The 23,525-nt window shown below is 37.8% G+C and overlaps 1 long non-coding RNA gene across 1 annotated transcript; it reads left to right on the forward strand.

Moving 5' to 3' along the window:
• Window positions 1-21,448: 21,448 nt before the first annotated feature.
• On the forward strand, window positions 21,449-22,928 carry LOC114316646 (uncharacterized). The gene is made up of 2 exons (XR_014338942.1): window positions 21,449-21,644; window positions 21,801-22,928. It is a non-coding gene; the product is annotated as an uncharacterized LOC114316646 (long non-coding RNA).
• Window positions 22,929-23,525: the final 597 nt, after the last annotated feature.

The following is a 23,525-nucleotide window of genomic DNA, read 5'->3' on the forward strand; positions in this document are numbered from 1 at the left end:
ATATGGAGTACATCCCCTTTCTTCTCCCAATAAACGTACATATACAATGTATTTATAACATGGTCATATTCAATGACACCAACAATGGATTAGCATTAAATCGCCTAACCCTCATGTAATTTCTACAACAATCATAGCTATCCTCCACCGATAGCCCAAAACAGATATTTCTAAACGGATATTTAAACAATTAAATTTCATAAAAATTCCGATAAATACAATCTATTCCGCATCTCATCAAATATGAATAACTACACTAGTTTTCATATTACAATCACATCCGGTAACCTCTCAAGGTTCATTTGTAACCATGTCGGTTCTATTCCAACAGATACATTAAGCAAAATAATACTGTTAATGCCCAAGAAAATATCATTTTCTTTCCAAACTCATTCTCCAAGCATTATTCAATTATGACATCCTAGTTTGATCAAAAGCCCCCAAAATTACATGCAATTCCTTTGTTTTCTTTAAAAATGCTCTTTTGGTCACAAATCAGTAAAAATTTCAAAACCAATCAAATTGAAGTCCGTTTTTGTTCAAATTTAAAACATAGCTCTTTCATAACCTTACAAACATATTCCAAGTTTGCACTTTCGCAATTTGGGCATCAACTCTTTATTTTTCTCAAAATTTCCCTTTTAAGCAAATAAACCACGAATTTAAAAAAAAAATTCTAATTAATTTATATGCAACTCTAAACTCCATACAATCAAGTAAAAGTGCATAAAGAAGTGTATGAAAAATCCCTACTTAACAATTTACACAATATTCCTCAATATCAATTTATTTTTCTCAAAAATAAATTCCAAAACTCAAAGATGAGATAAATATTTCAACATTAATTCTCAAACTAAATCATCTAATCATAATATGATGTAGATACAATCCATACAACTATTAAATTCTATTTTCGGATTTCTTTTTACAAATTAACAACACAAAATGATTTTTTTTTTTTTAAATCAATCTCAAAATACCTACATTCTTAACATTTCAACATAATTTTTCTTCCAAAAATTACCAAACAAAAATCTGAAAATATATCTATATGCGATACCTCTTATAATGATATATTTTCGCAAAATAACCCTAACATAGCTTTAATGTAAAAATATGAAGAAAGTCCCTACCTCAAATATGAAGAAAAGCAAATCCGAAATGCAAACATCGTTCGATCATGAATCCGAGATCACCATTGCGAAGATCAAGATGAGCTCTCCAACTTTCATTTACAAATTTTTTGCAAAATATCACTCTAAGGACTCCCACTCTAAGCTCAAAGCTTGAGCAACAATGGAGGAATAAGGAAAAAGAGAGAGAACGATAGAGAGAGGGAAGAGAGCTAAGCTCTATGCACAATGAAAAACAAAACCAAAGCAAAAGAATTGAAAGGAAGAAGAAATGATGGCAAGGAAACAAAAAGGGGGGGGGGGGGTGGGCCACCCACAAGGGTGTGTTTTCCCAAAGCTTGATTTTTCCTAGAAAATATAATTTTTGTAATAACACCTCAAAATTTTATAATATAAATTATAAAATAATATAATTTTTCTCACCAAAAAATATAATATTTTTGTACACCACAAAATATACACAATTTCATTCTTTATAAAATATTTAATTTTTCGCCATATGGTACACACCATAAAATCAACTATCAAATATTTATTATAATCCTATATAATAAGTAATGACAACTCCTAAGATGGTTACTACCAATCCCCTAATTAAAAAGGACCAAACAGTTAAACATGAGTCATAAACAAATTGAAATTAAATTGAATCTAAACCATGGGTCTCACCCATAAGTCAAACATGGTCCAATTATATATTAAAATAAGCCCAACTAATTTATCTCAAATCATGGTCCAAACACCCAAAACTCACTTTCAAATTTTGCTATACGCTAGACCGAACACCGATCAGTCCGTGAATTTTCATAAAATAAATACTCATCAATAAATTTTGAAATTTTTACCCAACGTGCTAGACTTGTATGTGAACAACATATAATAATTTCATAATTTTCTGAGATCGGAAACTATTTTAAAAAATACAAAACTGAACTATTTTTGCACAGAATTTACACAGTAGTCAAATCCAAAAATTTGCTCAATTAAATTATGCACTGTCTATTTTTTTTTGTTTTTTAAAATTATGGGCCATTACAAGGCCACTTCTAAGACTCACCATCAACAATTTAATTGACTTTAGTCTCACTGTTGAGACAAGAGTCATACAAAATTCTATCCCCAAACTTGTCCCAAAGGGGACCAAGATGATGCCAATTATCATACCATACGAAAGTGGAATCACCATTCCTAATCCTATGGGTTATCAGAGGGGAGACAACAGTCCTAAGGGATAGAATCTTGAAAGACCCAAGAGGGGTCATTAGGGACTTAAACTTACAAAAACTGTTGCCTTTGAGTAAATAAGATTTAACCCATTGACACCACATTGATTTCTCTCCACCTGAAAACAGGAACCAGATATGCTTAGCACTAACAGCCCTATTCCAAGTCTCTAGAGACTTAAAGCCCAGGCCACCCTCATTTTTTGGAACACACACCTTATCCCAAGCAATTTTAGCACTATGCTTTTTAAGCTCAGTGTCAAACCATAGAAAAGCTCTGACAATACTCACAAATTAACTTACTTATTGAAAGAAATTTCTAAATTAGCCTAGCCATATTCTAAAACAAGTATATAGGAATTGTAGGAAAGGTCCAGAAAAATAAAATGAAAGGACATGAAAAAAGAAAAGAAAAGAAAAAGGAGGCAACTAGGTTCTGTGAGTTGCACCTATGGTGCCTATCTTTAATCAAGATCAAGGCACAAGGATTGATGCAAGGCGCACAATCAGGAACCTACAGATTGCAGAGTTTGCCCTGGTACAACCTTTTACTTGACAAACTTAAGAGTATCAAAATTACTTTGTTTTGTTTTTAACTAATATGTAAATATGTACTTTATGTCTATCTATAAGAGATTCCAATATGAACTTAATTAAAGAACAATACTTTTTTTTTTTTAACAAGTAATCATCATATAGATATGTATTTATGTGTGTTTATGAAACAGAAGTGAGACTACAGGTTGGAGATTTTTGCTACAACCATTCATTTATTTTTCAAACTTGGACTATCAAAATTGCATTGTTTTGTCTTGCACTAATGTGTTTGTACATATGTCTATTTTTTTCGTGTGAATTAATTATCATATAATTTATTTATGTATGATAAAAAAAATATACACATTGGTATTTGGTACACTGTTGAAGTCAGTAACATTCATTTATTTCATTCATTGTTACAATTTACAGGTAACTAACCATGAGACTAGCCTTATGGCAAGATGTAGAAGGGTTTATGTTCATGCACATGACTATCATACTAATTCTATTTCAAATAACAGGTGGTTGATCCATAATTTTGAACTTCTATTGACATGTTACTTTCCATTCTAATTGAATTGCTCTTCAACTTTTTGTTGTTGATTTTCGTTTGTTTACTATTTGGGTTGTCTCATGAGCTTAGAGTTGCTAGAATACACTAATAGCATGTTATTTTTCTCTCATTCCACTTTCTTCCTTGATAAGGAAAAATTTATTACCATTCTTTGTTCCTATTAGAAAGAATTTAGAATGTGATCAAGGATTTTTTTTACAAGTGGTCAAGGATTTAAATTCTACTAGTTTTTCATGATTTGCATTTTTTCCTTTCTGTGTCTTACCCTTTTTTGTGTGTGTGTGAGACCTATTTAATTAAGTTCATTTTTATTAATGAAGCCTTTAACTGGAGGTATAGAAAGAGGAAGAGGATAATTGACTGTCATGGATTGAATTATGAGGATATATCATATATTTTTATGTGTACATACATAGATACATAATTAAATCTCTTTCTAATTGAAGACATGCTCTTTGGCTGTTTGTGTGGGCCTAAACTTTCCATGGAAGTATTATGAAATAAATACATTATGTTTTAATGGCTACAAGCGTTTTACATGACAAATTTTCTTATTTGGGAGGGTCTAGAATATTCAATTTCATATTTTTACTTCGTTAAGGTTGGCTTATACAATAAAATGCGCCTATGGAGATAGACAACATATAATTAGGACATGTAGGTTGAAAGTGACAGCAAAATATGCCTTAAACTTTGTCAAAAAAGGGCGTTCAGGGGTGAATATGCAGAACAACCCCTAAACCACTCTGGGGATGTCACGAAAAGATTGCTCGTGACAAATACGACCTATGGGGACAAAAGACACGTAATTAGGACACATAGGTTGGAAGTTAGAGTAAAAAACCCTTAAATTTTGTCAAAAAAGGGCGTCCGTGGGCAAAAATTTGAAATAGCCTGCGAACCACTCTGGGGATGTCACAGGAAGCTTGCTTGTGATAAATACAACCTGTGAGGATAGACGACATGTAATTGGACACGTAGGTTGGGAGATAGAGTTGAAAACGCCTTAAACTTAGTTAAAAAAAGGGTGTTGGGGTGGCAAAAATACGAAACAGTGCCTGAACCACTCTAGGGATGTCACCGGCAGCTTGCTCGTGACAAGTACGACTTGTTGGGACATATGGGACATAATTAGGACACGTGTGTTAGAATAAAAAACGCCTTAACCTTACTTAAAAAAGTGCATTGGGTGGCCGAAAATGCAAACCAATCTCGAACCACTATGGGGATTGCGCAGGCAGCTTGTTCATGCCTAATAGAACATATGGGGACATACGGCCTGTGAGTAGGACACATAGGTTGGGATTTAAAGTTGAAAATGCCTTAAACTTAACTAAAAAATTGCATTTCGGGAGGGGAAAACTTGGGAGAAACTTGTCTGGACATGCAACATATGATTACGACTATAATTATAAAATTTTCAAAAGATTATATATATTCGAGTTTTATATAATTTTCTTTTATAATTTGATAATGTTATTCAATCAATACTAATGGTTAATTTTATTTTACAGATAGTTTTTGGCATGGTAATGTGAATATTCCTTATTTGTGTGTGGAGGACATTGTTTTTTTATAATCTGTTATTATGTTCTCCTTTTTTTCTTTGTGGATTACTATTGTTTGTACAGATAACTATTGGCATGGTACAAATTAGTTTTGGCATATAACATATTACATATTACATTTGGCGTGGTATAGATTACCATTTGACATGGTATTGTGGATATTTCTTTTTTTGTGTACAGAAGACATAGGTTTTGTATAATCCTCTGTTTTGTATAGAATTATTATCTTAAGTTGGATTATGCTTGGTTTGTATGGAATTTCTATTATATTTCGAATTTGACATTAAAAGTTAAATTTTCTTGGATTGTTATTATTTTGTTTATATACAGGCTACAGGTTGCATATAATAAATATAGGGCGAAATTAATATAAAATAAAACTGAAGAAAGTTTTTGGTGACTAAACATTTAGTAGCCAAAAAGAAGTGAAGTTGTTGACAACGAACCAAATTGGTAGCCAAAAGGAAATGAAGGTTTATTCGCGACAAAATATTTGGAAGCCAAAAGAAATAAAAGATTTTTGGAGATTAAATAATTAGTAGCCGAAAAAAAAGAAGATGAAAATAAATTTTATTTGATAACTAAATATGTAGTAGCCCACAAAATTTGAAGTTTTTGCCTACAAAAAATTTAGTCGACAAAAAAAACCGTCGATATTTTTTACAACTAAACATTTAGTCACCAAAAAGCTACAATCTTTTGCCTACAAAAAAGTTTGGTCACCAAAGGAGTCAATTAGATGTTTGGCTATGAAATTAATTCATCGCTGATAATGGAAAAAAGAATTGGTGACTAAATATTTTAGTCACTAAATGAAACATAGTAGTGACAAAATTTATGTACAACTAAAAATTTTAGTAAAAGTTTAAACTAAATTTATAGAAAAATTTATGGCGACTAAATTATTAGTTGCCGAAGGGTATTCATTGGCTACTAAAATAATTTTAGTCACCAATACTTTTCCCGACAATTAGTCAACAATCAATTGGGCGACTAAATAATTTAGTTGGGAATGACATTCGGTGACTAAAAAATGATTTTTAGCAACCAAAAATTTAGTTGCTAAATGTGCAATTTCTTGTATAAGTAGTTTATTATCCTAATTAATTTCAATAGACTTGATTAACTAATAGTAATTTTAAAATTGAGTGGGAAATTTTTTTCATAATTTGGTAACTACCTGATACGGATATGACATATTTGTCGACATACCTATGCTTCATAGTGTCAAGATAATTCTAAATGATAATTTTTATATTTTTTTGCAAAGTATGTTCTATTTAAAATTTATTATCATAATTTTGCGGTGTTGGTATAAGAGGCGGTATCCTTTTTCCAATCCATTTGAATCCAATTATAATTGAGTTTGTAAGATAAAAGTCATTTAAATTATGATGAATTTCTCACATAAAATTACATAATTATTTAACGCTAATAGAATTTGTAAATATATATACACAAGCATCAACATACACGATTATAACCTCACAATTGATACAATCACCACTAATATTGTTGCAACCATCATCATCGTCACTATCACCACCACCACCACAACTATTACGAAGCCACCATTGTTACTATCACCATCTTCATTTCAACTAGTGAAATTTCATTATCTTTAAATAGTGAAATATAACCTTAATATTTAGGTGAAATTATTAAAAAAGTGAAATTCCTACTAAAGAACTAAAAATTATAAAATTAAAGGCAAAGACGAACTAGCGAGTAAATGGAAAACTTATGAGTTAAAAAGAGATGTTGTCAATGGATTCGTTGGAACAACAAGTGATTGTCACTATATTTTAAATTAGCTAACGATAATTTCATTTTCTTAATTAATTTGTTGTCTAATTAATTCTATAATGTGTGTAATTACCAAAATTTTAATATTATTAAATTAAAACTTGATAGTAATAATTATTTCATTATCTTCAACTAGTGAAATCTTACTCTCTTCAAATAGTGAAATCTAGCCTTAATGTTTGGGTGTAATTTAACTATTAGCAAAGTGAAATTTCTAGTAAATGAGTAGAACGTATAAAATTAAATGCCAAAGACCGAATAACGAGTAAATTAGTATATTTATTGAAGGGTTTAATTGTATCATTTTATTGTTTAGGTAGTAGAGTAATACTTCGTGATAGTTTCAGAGGGAGAGAGATAAAGTGAGACTTTATGCTAGTTTTAGTGGAGAGAAGTAAATTGATACCTCATGATAGCTTTAGGAAGGTCAAATAATACAGGGGGTGTGGGACATTTTCGTATAGTGGAAGAGAGGCCTACAATAATGTTGAATTGCAGAAGAATCATGAGTTCAATAAGAGAAAAGTAGGTTTTCAACCCTTTGAAAATTGCCTATACAAATTTTTATTTTTCTATCGACAAAATAGAAACAAAGAGACATAAAGAGAAAAGTAGAAAAAAAATAAAATAAAGGCTTGTGAGGGATCTAAATGACTGTCAGTATATCTAAAATCTTATTGCTGTAACAATGGTAATGGACAATCATGAGACAGAGTTTGCATGGTGTTGGATTGTCATGAGATAGAGTTTGTATGGTGATGGACAATTGTTATGGATATTCAATTATTTATTTATGACAATAAAAATAGGATTTTTTTTAAGGTCCCTGGTATTAAGATTTTATAGCATAAAGGACACTTAATATTTTCATAATGTCTAAGGTCCCTCAACATCGATACAAAGAAAATTTGATCCAGATAAATTCTGCGAATCGACATTTCTCTGGATTGGACTTCTAAGAGAAATTCAATAGATTTGATCATCTTCAAACAATCTCTCCACGAGCACTTCTCTGCCAAGCTTTTCAACACAGCGTGTATTAAGCTATATAAACCATAAATGATCAAAGAGTTCTAAGAAACTCACAAGAAAAATAGGCGAAAAATAACTTGTTCAATATAAAAACACATAAAAAAAAAACACAACATAAAAGTCCAGAGAAATTTGTAATAATTATAATTTTCTCTGGATTGTAATAACAAGCTTTTAATTTCTCTGGATTTCATTTTCTCTGTACTTCATAGAGAAACTGTGAAGAGAAAATTTGTGTGGCTTTGCGTGGCTTTATCTAGAGAAAATTGTGCAAGAGAAAATTTGTGTCGCATTGTGTGGCTCTCTCTAGAGAAAATTGTGAAATGAAGCAATGAGCAATTTTTAGTAATCACCCAGTAAGTAATCAACAAACATGGATTTGCATAGAGCACAAAGATGTTAAAAATATCTGTTTCTTTGTCAACATGGGTCCATCACAAACTCCAACCGCAATGCGATCCCTGGCCAATTCCACTACTTTCTGTAAATACCATCTTAATCAAATACATTTTCAGATATATATACACATATATATATAGAGAAAGAGATAGAGCACTTTGAGGAAAAGGTGGTGACCGTCGTGTAATCGGTTGAAGGTGCCTCTGATTACAACGGATCCGAATGTATTTGGTGGCAAATTTTTGGAATCTGCTACAAATTCATCCGAAATCACCATTGAAATAGGTAGTATAGCGATCCCGGTTTTCCTTTTTTTTTTTAACTGTTGTGTCCGGACTTGGGTTCTGTGGAGTTGGTTGTTGTATATGTCTTGTTTACATCCTTTACTCCTTGCATTCGAGTCTTGGGTTGTATTGGGCGAGTTTGAAACAGGTTGGTTGAACTTAGAAACCAAGAGTAGTTGCCCAAATTTTGGCCTTCACGCTCGAGCGGGGATTCTGACGCTCGAGCGGGCCCTTCGTTGTTGTCTGTCCGCTCGAGCGGGGTTTTCGACGCTCGAGCCTAGTTTTCCATCTTCCAGTTTCTCCTTTGCAGTGTTGTGCGCTCGAGCGGGAGTTTTGACGCTCGAGCGGGGTGTTGTGTGTGACGCTCGAGCGGGGAGGTTTGACGCTCGAGCGGAGACCTGGTTCTGTAAAAGTTCTGGGAGTGTGTATGTAACGCCCTTGAAATAACAACATTAAACCCATTAATATAGACATGCATTGATATATAAAAGTTCTACATTCTTCTACTTATCAGAGTTTCATTACAAAAATATTACATGTTAACGACAAAAGCAAATGCCCTAAAGGCTTACAGCTTTCCAAGTTAACACTTGGTTACAACAAAAGAGTACTAACTCATTTACACATTAAGCCCTTGGCTTGAATTTACATGTAATACATCAAAAATAAAACGACAAAAGTGTGTCCGCCTCTAGCCTCACAAGCTATGACCTTGGAGGTGGCATGCTACCTGTACCTGAAAATGATATTCCCATATAGGGTGAGCCACAGCCCAGTAGAAATACACTAAACAAAATATGAACAATGACTAAAAGATTAGCAGTTGATAGATGGCTAATACAGATACTTTCCCTTATCACATTTTACGATTTCATGACATACAAGTCCATATTACAGTCCATTTTCCATTTCTTTTCAATTCTCAATTTACAACCCTAGCTCAGAACCTGGCCAAACAACTCATATGAGACAGTAACTCATATCAAACACTTCCCATTTCATAACAGATAAGCATACTAGCTATATCACACACCAACAGATAAGCATACAAGCTATATCATCACTTCCACAGATATGCATATGAGCACTATCACACTTCCAATGACAAGCATATGAGCTCTGTCAATACATCACTAGATAAGCATATGAGCTCTATCTACGGAGTCCATCCCCTATCTCCTCCCAACAACATCCGGTTTAGAGGTCCATCCCCTATCTTCCCCTAAACCGTGGAGTACATCCCCTATCTCCTCCAACACAACACAATGCATATAAACAATAATTATACACATCATCACACAACACATAAATTTAACGTGTTCTTTCAATCATCATACTCAATGACTCATTCCAGTGATTAGTTTTCGTTTGCCTAATCATCATGCATTGTCTACAACAATCAAGACTATCCTCCACCGATAGCCCAAAGCAGTTATTTCTATGCAGGAAATAAATGCAACAATGGATATATAATCAACATTCCAACTCGGTGAGTGATAAATAATCCAACTACACCCTTTTATCCCATGTATTCCCAATCTCAACATTTCCAATTCAATTCCTCATTTCTCACAATTAATTATGCAAATTAATTAACCAATGTAATTAGGGCATTTTCCATAATTTACATTACAACCCTCAGGTTCCATTTTCATTAATGTCTTAACATTAATTTCACATTTTTCCATGCCAAACATGCATCTAGGTTTGAGATAGTTAAAACCCCAACTCTTGTAAATTTACACAAAAGCCCCCAAACTTTCACAAATTACTAAACCAACCCCAACATCTCAAAATACTAAAACTTAAAGACAAAGCTCATAAAGAGGAGTAGGATATCCCTACCTCAAAGTTTGAGCTCCAATGGAGATGAAGACCAAAACCAAAATGCTTCAAATTTCAAAATTTTCATATTAAAATATAGCCCTCGACGATCAACACAACTTTCGTAAAGGCCAAAGATGAGCAAATCACTCCTACTAGATCAAATCTAAGAGAGAAGGGCCGGTTCTAGAGTGAGAAGCTCTGAAAATGGCTTTTTGGAAAAGTAAGAGAGAGGAAAGATCTTGAAAAAGTGATCCAAAAGTCGGATCTCGGATTTATATAATAGTCGCCCCGCTCGAGCGTCAAACTCCCCGCTCGAGCGGCACTCACAGACTCCTACTCGAGCGGCCAATCCCCCGCTCGAGCTCCGGATGCACACTCTCAGAACTATTACAGAACCAGGTCTCCGCTCGAGCGTCAACCCTCCCGCTCGAGCGTCACACACAACAACCCGCTCGAGCGTCAAAACTCCCGCTCGAGCGTACAACTCTGCAGAGGAGAAACTGGAAGATGGAAAACTACGCTCGAGCGTCGAAAACCCAGCTCGAGCGGACAGACAACAACGAAGGGCCCGCTCGAGCTTCAGAATCCTCGCTCGAGCGTGAAGGCCAAAATCTGGGCAACTACTCTTAGTTTCTAAGTTCAACCAACCTGTATCAAACTCGCCCAACACATCCTATAACTCAAGTACAAAGTAAGAAAGGATGTACACTAGGTAATAATCAACTACTATCATCCACGGACACATGTCCGGATCACTGTACAACAAGGGTAAACCCGGGATCGCTATAACCTCCCTCCCTTAAAGAATTTCGTCCCCGAAATTAAACACAAGTTCAAAAATAGGTTTTCCCCATGTCCAAGAATATTACGACATGATATTTAAACATTTCGACCCATTACCGGTCAATTCCATCTTTTTTCAAGAGGCATTTCACAACATATATTACAAGTGCATTATCAACATGCAATTTTCTTCCATTTCCAACCATTTTCAACATGCATGGTTCACAGTTCATATCATTATCAATATACATGATACAACTCCAATTCTACAATATAGCCAACATATGCAATATCATAATCAACTTCCCATATCAAGGTAAGTTCTACAACATACTTCCATTAAACCAAAACATTACCAATGTTTTACAACTTAATACATTTATAAAGCTCTTAAGTCCAACAATATTACAAAATCTAAATACATGATTACTCATCAATAAACAAGTCCGGATATTTCTCGCGGACTTCCAACTCACGTTCCCAAGTGGCTTCCTCCACTCCGTGATGTTTCCACAAAACCTTTACCAAAGGGATGGTCTTGCCACGCAGGACTTGATTCCGCCTATCCAAGACCCGAACCGGTCTCTCCTCATACGAGGCATCCTCATCTACCTGCAAGTCGGTCCAATCTAACACGTGCGATGGATCCGGCTCGTACTTCCGAAGCATACTCACATGAAACACGTCATGAACTCCGGACAACTGCGGCGGTAAGGCTAACCGATAAGCAACCTCGCCAATCCTCTCAAGGATCTCAAGGGGACCAATAAACCGAGGGGATAACTTCCCACTCTTCCCAAACCTCATCAAACCTCATCTAGGTGATATTTTCAAAAAAAACATGATCACCTACCTCGAACGCCAAAGGCCTCCTCCTACGGTCGGCATAACTCTTTTGGCGACTCTGGGCTGTAACAAGCCTCCTACGGATAAGCTCAACTTTCTCCGTCGTCTCCCTAACCAACTCCGGACCCAACAAAGGTGCATCACCCACCTCGGCCCAACACACTGGAGACCTACACGGTCGGCCATACAAGGCCTCAAACGGTGCCATACCGATGCTCGACTGAAAACTGTTGTTGTAGGCAAATTCCACCAAGGGCAAGTGCCTCTCCCACGTCCCACTAAAATCAAGGACACAACCTCGAAGCATATCCTCAAGGATCTGAATAGTACGCTCGGACTGCCCGTCAGTCTGAGGATGATAAGCCGTACTAAAGGTCAACTTAGTGCCCAAGGCACTCTGCAAACTCTGCCACAACCTAGCAGTAAAACGAGGATCTCTATCTGAGACGATCGTCACTGGGACCCCGTGCAGTCTCACTATGTCCCGAATATACAAGTCGGCAAGAAGATCTACCGAATCTCTCACGCGCATAGAAATGAAGTGCGCCGACTTAGTCAACCGGTCTACAACCACCTAAATAGCATCATTACCCCGCTGAGTCCTTGGAAGACCTACAACGAAGTCCATAGTGACATGCTCCCACTTCCACTCGGCAATAGGCAAGGGTTGCAACAAACCCGCTGGCCTCTGATGCCCGGTCTTCACTTGCTGGCAAGTAAGGCACTTCGATACGAAAACAGCCACATCTCTCTTCATACCCCGCTACCAAAACTGGCGACCCAAATCCCGATACATCTTAGTGCCTCCCGGATGCACCGCAAGGCGCGAATGATGAAACTCTCGGAGTACTTCCTCTCGGCAAGACTCCGGCACAAACAAACGGTCTCGGTATCTCACACTCTGGCCGGGATATACCGTCAAACCCTTCTCAACTTTCCCACCAGAGATCTTCTCTCGGAAGGACTCTACCTCAAGGTCACTTCTCTGTGCCTCTAACACTCTGGTCACAAGTGTAGGCTACGCGACAACGGAAAACAAGGCCGCAGCCTCAGCAGATTCACCCAGTAGCAAATCAAACTCGCCAAGTGCTCCCAACATCTCCCATTCTCGGATGGCAATACAAGCTACATCACTAATGGATTTTCTACTAAGGGCATCGGCCACAACATTGGCCTTTCCCGGGTGATAATGCAACTCAAAGTCGTAGTCCTCAATGAACTCCATCCATCTCCTCTGCCTCAAATTCAAGTCTCTCTGTGTAAACAGATACTTCAAACTCTTGTGGTCCGAGAACACCTCGAACTTCTCACCATAAAGGTAGTGCCTCCGAATCTTCAAGGCAAAGATCACTGCTACTAACTCTAGGTCGTGTGTGGGGTAATTCTTCTCGTGAATTTTTAACTGATGTGAGCCATAAGCTACCACTTTCCCTTCTTGCATCAACACACAACCCAAACCCTCTCCCGAGGCATCACAATAAACCGCATAACCCAACCCCCTCTCCGGAATAATCAAAACCGGAGCGGTGGTCAATCTACCCTTCAGCTCTTGGAACGACTTTTCACAAGTCTCACTCTACCTAAACTTGACCCCTTTCCGCGTCAATCTAGTCAAAGGCGAAGCTAGCCTGGAGAAATCTTTCACAAACCGACGGTAATACCCAGCTAATCCCAGAAAACTGCGGATCTCAAAGACACTCTTAGGCTGTACCCAATCTTGCACTGCCTCAACCTTGGATGCATCAACAGACACCCCTTCCCCGGATACTACGTGGCCTAAGAATTTGACTTCCTTCAGCCATAACTCACACTTTCCAAACTTGGCATACAACCTATGGGCTCTAAGCAACTCAAGCACCACTCTCAAGTGTTCCTCGTGCTCCTCCTCCGAAGGCGAATAGATAAGGATGTCGTCCACGAAAACGACTACAAATCGATCCAAGAATTCCCAGAAAATCCGGTTCATCAAGTCCATAAAGACTACCGGTGCATTGGTGAGCCCAAATGGCATCACCAGAAACTCATAATGGCCATACCGCGTGCGAAATGCCGTCTTAGGAATATCTTCCTCCCTGACCCTCAACTGGTGGTAACTCGACCTCAAGTCTATCTTAGAGAAACAACGGGAACCCTTCAACTGGTCAAACAAATCATCTATACGGGGCATAGGGTACTTATTCTTGACCGTAGCCCGATTCAACTTTCGGTAGTCTATACACAATCTCAAGGCACCATCTTTCTTTTTAGCAAAGAGGGCCGGTGCTCCCCACGGTGAAACACTAGGGTGAACAAAACCCTTATCTAGCAATCCCTGGAGCTGAACTTTCAACTCAATCAACTCTGCTGGAGCAAAACGGTAAGGTGCCATAGAAATCGACGCCGTGCCGGGCACTAAATCAATAGAGAACTCTATCTCTCGGTGAGGTGGCAAACTAACAAGGTCTTCGGGAAAGACATCCGAATACTCACAAACCACCCTCGGCAATACAAGCTGGGTCTCACCACTCTCACCACTCTCAAAGCTAGCAAGTAGACCACTAAGCTCACTTCGCCCTCGCGAATCATACCCCGGTGGCAAAACACTACCAACCCGGTCTCCCAAGAAATGGAACCACTCCCCGCTCAAGGTACATAACGTGACCCTCTGGCGGTAGCAATCGATAACAGCCCGGTATGACGATAGGCAGTCCATACCCAAAATAACATCAAAGCCCTTCATGGGCATGACAACAAACGGAAAAGGAAGCCTATGGTCGGCGACCTCTATATCATAACCTCTAACACCTTGTTTCAAGATCAGTTCACCCCTAAGAGGTGACACTACACAAATAGGAGATGCTAACTGTGCTAACTCCAATTCCAAAACAGATGCAAATGCAGCAGATACAAAAGAATGAGATGCACCCGTGTCAATCAACACACTAGCAACCGAGTTGCAAAACAGAAAAGTACCTCTCACTACCGATGGAGCCGGTACTAAATCCTGCGCGGTAACAGCATACACGCGCCCTGTAGGCCCCTGATCCACTTGCTCACCTCTCGGAGCATACGACTGCTGCACTGACTGGGATGACGAGGCTCCCGGATTGGCCCTCGAGGCCTGCACAGACTGAGCTGGCTGAAAACCCTGCGTCTGTCTAGAACCAGACGCTCTCGATATGGCACTCAACTGAGGGCAATACCTCTTCAGGTGCCCAGGCTGACCACACTGATAACAAGACAAAGACTGTCCCTTGTCCTGACTCTGGCCCTGAGGTCTAGCTGAAGAAGAAGCAGCTCGCTGACCCCCTTCCTTCTGCGGGCAAACCGAAGACTTGTGACCTAGCTGGCCACACGCAAAACAAGTCAAGCCTCCCTGGCTACCTCTCCCCGAGCCTGCACTCGGCACCGGAAAGGTCGATCTAGCAACTCCACTCTGAGACTGCTGAGGGTTAGGACCCCTCTGTCTCCTGCCATCACCCTGACCATCTTGGCCCCTCTTGGAGCCTCTCTGCCCCTCATCCTCCTCCTGCATCATGAGCTCCATATGAGCTGCAGCATCTACTAAATGTCTATACTCTCGGATGTAAGACCCACCAACTCTCAACTTGAGGCCCCGCCTCAACTTCCGCTCAAACTCATAGCAACGGCGTTCTTCGGACGCCACCAACTCAGGTGCAAACCTGGACAAACTAGTAAAAGTGGCCTCAAACTCTGCCACAGACATGCCCTGCTGATTAAGCCGGCTAAACTGATCCCTCAGCTTCTCCCTAGCAACTGCAGATAAGAATCTCTCCTGGAAAGCATTCACAAGCGCCTCCCATGTGCCACTAACACGAGCCTTCTCGTACTTCCACCATTGACCCGCATCTCCCTTCAGCTGGAAGGATGCCAAGGTCACTTTCAATGCTCCGTCCTCGATGCCAAGCATCTCGAACGTCTTACTCATTTGTTCTAACCACTCGTCAGCCTTCAGTGGTTCCTTCGGATCTCCAACAAACTCGCCCGGGTTAGACCGGAAGAACTCCCTCTTCAAGAAAGAAGGCCCTGCCTCAATTACCTGATTCCCTGCTCTGAGAATACCCAAAGCCCCTGCTATCTCTCGTGCCAAGGCACTCATAGCCTGCTGACCCGCTGGCTCGGCCACGTTGGCCTGACCAACTCCCGGCCTGACCAACTCCCTCCTGCACTGCCGAAATATCATCCGGTAAAGGTACTTCTTGCCTCGCAGGCCTACCACGCCTAGCACCTCTTCCTCGTCCTGACATCCTAATAAAGGTAATACAGAACGTTAGCACATTCACAATGTGCCAAAACTAAACACTCACGTCCTAATGCATGGACAACAGTAATTCACTCCAAGTAAGCACATAAACACACAAGCACTTACGAATTTCATCTCCGGATAATGATAGTCTCGAGGCGTTACTAGAGTTTCGGTTAGAAACAGCATTGATCAAGTGCCTTTCCAACAAGACTCCCAGAAACCCAAGGATCCAATCAACATCCTAGAAACTACATTCCATACCCACATAGTCACATAAGCATGTTATCAATTAAGCACATAACATATGACACTACATCTAAGTCTCTATCAAGCGAGACAAACCCACTGTGATACTAATCACTTCCCACGTACCCAAAGTATTCGAACCCGGTACGCTCTGATACCAAGTTGTAACGCCCTCGAAATAACAACATTAAACCCATTAATATAGACATGCATTGATATATAAAAGTTCCACATTCTTCCACTTATCAGAGTTTCATTACAAAAATATTACATGTTAACGACAAAAGCAAATGCCCTAAAGGCTTACAGCTTTCCAAGTTAACACTTGGTTACAACAAAAGAGTACTAACTCATTTACACATTAAGCCCTTGGCTTGAATTTACATGTAATACATCAAAAATAAAACGACAAAAGTGTGTCCGCCTCTAGCCTCCCAAGCTATGACCTTGGAGGTGGCATGCTACTTGTACCTGAAAATGATATTCCCATATAGGGTGAGCCACAGCTCAGTAGAAATACACTAAACCAAATATGAACAATGACTAAAAGATTAGCAATTGATAGATGGCTAATACAGATACTTTCCCTTATCACATTTTACGATTTCATGACATACAAGTCCATATTACAGTCCATTTTCCATTTCTTTTCAATTCTCAATTTACAACCCTGGCTCAGAACCTGGCCAAACAACTCATATGAGACCGTAACTCATATCAAACACTTCCCATTTCATAACAGATAAGCATACTAGCTATATCACACACCAACAGATAAGCATACAAGCTATATCATCACTTCCACAGATATGCATATGAGCACTATCACACTTCCAATGACAAGCATATGAGCTCTGTCAATACATCACTAGATAAGCATATGAGCTCTATCTACGGAGTCCATCCCCTATCTCCTCTCAACAACATCCGGTTTAGAGGTCCATCCCCTATCTTCCCCTAAACCGTGGAGTACATCCCCTATCTCCTCTAACACAACACAATGCATATAAACAATAATTATACACATCATCACACAACACATAAATTTAACGTGTTCTTTCAATCATCATACTCAATGATTCATTCCAGTGATTAGTTTCCATTTGCCTAATCATCATGCATTGTCTACAACAATTAAGACTATCCTCCACCGATAGCCCAAAGCAGTTATTTCTATGCAGGAAATAAATGCAACAATGGATATATAATCAACATTCCAACTCGGTGAGTGATAAATAATCCAACTACACCCTTTTATCCCATGTATTCCCAATCTCAACATTTCCAATTCAATTCCTCATTTCTCACAATTAATTATGCAAATTAATTAACCAATGTAATTAGGGCATTTTCCATAATTTACATTACAACCCTTAGGCTCCATTTTCATTAATGTCTTAACATTAATTTCACATTTTTTCATGCCAAACATGCATCTAGGTTTGAGATAGTTAAAACCCCAACTCTTGTAAATTTACACAAAAGCCCCCAAACTTTCACAAATTACTAAACCAACCCCAACATCTCAAAATACTAAAATTTAAAGATAAGGCTCATAAAGAGGAGTAGGATATCCCTACCTCAAAGTTTGAGCTCCAATGGAGATGAAGACCAAAACCAAAATGCTTCAAATTCCGAAATTTTCATATTAAAATGTAGCCCTCGACGATCAACACAACTTTCGTAAAGGCCAAAGATGAGCAAATCACTCATACCAGATCAAATCTAAGAGAGAAGGGCCGGTTCTAGAGTGAGAAGCTCTGAAAATGGCTTTTTGGAAAAGTAAGAGAGAGGAAAGATCTTGAAAAAGTGATCCAAAAGTCGGATCTCGGATTTATATAATAGTCGCCCCGCTCGAGCGTCAAACTCCCCGCTCGAGCGGCACTCACAGACTCCCACTCGAGCGGCCAATCCCCCGCTCGAGCTCTGGATGCACACTCCCAGAACTATTACAGAACCAGGTCTCCGCTCGAGCGTCAACCCTCCCGCTCGAGCGTCACACACAACAACCCGCTCGAGCGTCAAAACTCCCGCTCGAGCGTACAACTCTGCAGAGGAGAAACTGGAAGATGGAAAACTACGCTCGAGCGTCGAAAACCCAGCTCGAGCGGACAGACAACAACGAAGGGCCCGCTCGAGCGTCAGAATCCCCGCTCGAGCGTGAAGGCCAAAATCTGGGCAACTACTCTTGGTTTCTAAGTTCAACCAACCTGTATCAAACTCGCCCAACACATCCTATAACTCAAGTACAAAGTAAGAAAGGATGTACACCAGGTAATAATCAACTACTATCATCTACGGACACATGTCCGGATCACTGTACAACAAGGGTAAACCCGGGATCGCTATAGTGTATCCGCCGCTCGAGCGGGATTGTTGACGCTCGAGCGGGAGTCTGTGACTGACGCTCGAGCGGGGAGTTTGACACTCGAGCGGGGCGACTTTTATATAAATCCGATATCCGACTTTTGGATCACTTTTTCAACTCCTTTTCTCTCTCTTACTTTTCAAAATCTCCATTTGAGAGCTCCTCTCACTAGAACCCCAACTTCTCTCTAGGTATTGATCTAGCTAGGGTGTATTCCTCACCTTTGGTCTTTACAAAAGTTGGGTTGATCGTCGAGGGCTTTGCATTGATCCGAAAATTTCGAGTTTTGGAGCACGTTGAGTTTCGTCACCTTTTTCCCTTGAGCTCCGAATTTGAGGTAGGGATATCCTACTCCTCTTTATGAGTTTTGTCTTTAAATTTTGGCATTTCGATATGTTGGGAGTTGTTGGGTAATTTCGAGAAAGTTCGGGCCTTTGTGTAATTTTACAAAAGTTGGGTTTTTAATCATATAAAACCTAAATGCATGTTTGGCATGGAAAAGTGAAATTAATGTTAAAACATTAATGAAAATGGAACCTAAGGGTTGTGATGTTAATTATGGAATATGCCCTAATTACATTGGTTAATTAATTTGTATGATTAATTGTTGGAAATGAGGAATTGAATTGAGAATGTTGAAATCGGGAATGTATGGGACTAAACGGTGTGGTTGGATCATTTATTGCTCACCAAATTGAAATGTCGATTTAATATCCATTTTGTGTATTTATTTTCTATTTAGAAATAACTGCTTTGGGCTATCGGTGGAGGATAGTCTTGATTGTTGTAAACAATGCATGATGATTAGGCAAACTAAAATCAATCGAGTGAATGTGTCATAGAGTATGACGGTGAATTGAATACATTAATTCTATGTATTGATTGATTGTGTATAGAACCCTTGTGTTTATATGCATTGTGTGTAGAGGAGGAGATGGGGGATGTACTCCACGGTTTAGGGGAAGATGGGGGATGCACCTCTAAACCAGATAGGATTGGGAGAAGATGGGGGATGAACTCCGTAGACACAGCTCATATGTTTGTCTAGAGAAGTGAAGATACAGCTCATAGGCTTATCTTTGAGAAGTGTAGATAGAGCTCATATGCTTGTCTAGTGAAGTGTAGATACAGCTCATATGCTTGTCTAGTAAAGTGTGGATACAGCTTTTATGCTTATCTGTTGATGCGTGAGATGTTTATCTGTTGATGTGTTGATATAGCTAATATGCTTATCTATTAAATAAGGATGGGAAATGGAAAGAGACATAGACTCGTATGTTATGAAATTGTGACGTGATATATGCGGATGTATCGGTGTTGGCCATCTATCAATTGCTAATCTTTTAGTCATTGCTCATAGTTGGTTTAGTATATCTCTGCTGGGCTGTGGCTCACCCTATATGGGAACATCATTTTCAGGTACAGGTAGCATGCCACCTCTAAGGACGTAGCTTGGGAGGCTAGAGGCAGGCAGACTTTTGTTGTCTTTTCCCTTTTGATGTATTACATGTATATTCAAGCCAAGGGCTTAATGTGTAAATGAGTTAGTACTCTTTTGTTGTAACCAAGTGTTAGCTTGGAAAGCTGTAAGCCTTTAGGGAATTTGCTTTTGTCGATAACATGTAATACTTTTTGTAATGAAACTCTGATGAATAGAAGAATGTGGAACTTTCATATATACCAATGTATGTCTATATTGGTGGGTTTAATGTTATTATTTTGAGGGCGTTACAGGTAAAAAGAGATTGCAAAATAGAAAAAGGAAGAAAAAAAAAACGAATGGATTTTGATGATGATGCAGCAATTTTACAACAAAATCAGAAAAAGTAAGATTGATATCGAAGCAACTACTCAATTGAAGTCCTGTTGTTGTGTTGGGAAGATGCTAAGACGAGAGAGAGAGAGAGAGAGAGAGAGAGAGAGAGAGAGAGAAGAGCAGCGGGAGAGAGAGAGAAGAGCAGCGGGAGAGAAAGATAAAGAGCGTGAGATATATCAAATTTCTCTGTGATAGATGGGTGTGAGTTTAGGGACCTTAGACATCAAAAAATAATATTGTGGATCTTTTCCATTACTAAAAATGGGAAAGGGACCTTAGACTAATTATATATATATTTTTAAAAAAATTGAAAAACTAATACTATGTTTGATTTAGAATTGCAAAAGTTATTTTTGAATTTTCAATACATTTTTTTTTTTGTTTTAAGTGAATTTTATTAATATTTTAATTAAAAAAAATTAATTTTTAAATGCAGTTAATCTAGATATAATTAAAAATTAAATTATTTATTTTAAAAAATCTATAAATAAAAAATAAATGATATTTTTATAGTTGGTGTAATTTTAATCTTTTTAATAAAATTTATACTTTTAAATGTATCAAAATTTTATACTTTTTTTTTTCTTCCTCAAACTAAGTCATAAAACTCCAATAAAAAAATTATAAACAATAAATAATAATTACAAAATATTAATTTAAGAAGCATAAAATATTTTTCATATCTTAAAAAAAAAATTAGGAACAAATTTTTTCACAAAATTTTAAGATAATTTAAAATTCCCTCTCAAAATTTAGCACCCTCTAAATTTTTCCCCTAGTCCCTCCTACATGTCTTATGTCCCTATCTCTCCATCTCTCTCTCTCTCTCTCTCTCTCTCTCTCTCTCTCTCACAACTACTTCCTCTCATTCTTCCTCCCTTACGGACGATTTTGTTGCTCCTATTCCACCGTTGTACAGCCTGAAATCCAAAGTCGGCACCCTCTCTTAGCAGGTAAGTTGATTTTTCTCTCTCTCTCTAGATCTTATTCTCTACCCTAATTTATCACAAATCGACTCCCTCTCTTAGCAATCTCTACCTCACACACTTTCACTACCGTACCACGCCACATTTGGCACTGTCTCTCTGAATACAACGGAACCCCCACAGGTTTTTTTGTGTCGATCTCGGTCTCTCTCTATCGATCTCAGCCGCCACAAATCATAGGTCTCCCTCGATCTTTGTCCCTCTCTGTCGATCTCGGCCACAAATCATAGGTTTCTCTCTATTGGTCTTTCTCTCCCTCTGTCGATCTCGGCCACAATCACAGGTTTTTCTCTATTTCTCTCTAGGTGTTCATCGCTCTCTGTCGATTTTCAGTAATTTATAAGGAAATTGTGATTTTTGCTTTTGATTTAATTTGAAATTGGCACTTCAAACAGATGAATAAGGGCTTCAAACTTATGTGTACTCACTAATCACTATGCTTGTGGACTTGTATAAGATCTTTTCACAAAACAGAACAAACTAAAAAGACTAAAATGCTTTGTTTAAGAAAATTACTCCTTTTAATGTTATCTTGTAAACTTTTTTTAGAGCTTTATTTGGTATGGACCGGACAATTATTTGCTATGTTTGATGAGGCAGTTTGTAATGGTGGTTTCTAGGTTTGGTTCTATGTATCCATTGTTGAACTTTTTGAAGGCATACATAATGTTGTAATTATTGTAGTTATCGGTACTTCTTCTTCTTGTTATTGTTGTAGTTTTTTTTTTTTTTTTTTTTTTTTTTTGAGATTCATATGTTTGTGGAATTGCAGGGAGTGGCTGATCGAGTCTGTCTTCTCTTGCCTACTAGTGAGGGTAGTTGGGTTACTGTTGCAAGGGCATTGAGGTGTTTTACTCTGATTATTTTATAGTTCGTACCTCTTGATGACTTTTTCATTCCTTGCACCTTAATATTATACATTTCTACGCCATGCTACTTTTTTGGGTTTAAACTTCTTTCACAAAGTGTTCAAATGACCGCTGAAATTTGAATTTCATTCAATGTATGTGTTCTATCCTCCCAAAACTACTTTGTTGTTAGCCTAACAACTTTGCCTTTGCAGTGGACCATGTTATTGTATCTTGGGTTTGTCTTTTCTTGGATTTCAGAGGTGCATAATCTTCTTATTCATACCCTCCATATTAGTTTACATAGGTCATTCGTTCTTTAATTTCCTTTTTCCAGTTGTAATTTATGTGATTATGTGATTTTGAAATTCATTTAAGCGTTGATAGAATTGTTTCTGTGTTATTTTAATGTTTTGTGGCTGAATCTATGTTGCCCCAGTTGCTCTCTATAGGCTTGGTAGGTAAAGGAAAATTTTGCTTGTTTATGTGCTGAGGCAATTTATTGCCTTTTGTAAATATTTGTGTTGATAAGAAGAGTTTAAATTCTCAGTTGATTGATGTTGGACAATCTTCATTGTACTTAAATAAATTAATTATGTTTGGGTACTAAACAACAAACAGAATACAAATGAAAAATAGGAAATGAGAGAGAATGTTTGATTACAAAAATCAAACCAATAAATAAAAACAGATTTTTATTTTGTTACAAAAACAAAATCAAAATTTGATTTAAATAAATAATAATAAAACAGAAAAAGAATTAACTTACATGATTAATTTCTTATACAATATTCTGATCAAGTCCAGTGTTAGACACTGTGTCCTTAAGACAGATTCGTCCTCTCTACAGTGCTTTCAGACTGTGGACGTCTATCTCCCAAGATAAAATGATCAATAGCAAACAATAACAGCACTACAAATTGTTTGCCCAACGAACACACTAAGTGTTTACACTCTTTCTGTTAGAAATTAAATGCAGCAAAATGTAGAGAATTATAAC

Source organism: Camellia sinensis, chromosome 8 (assembly GCF_055761805.1).
Source record: "Camellia sinensis isolate YWXY chromosome 8, ASM5576180v1, whole genome shotgun sequence".
Lineage (NCBI taxonomy): Eukaryota > Viridiplantae > Streptophyta > Magnoliopsida > Ericales > Theaceae > Camellia > Camellia sinensis.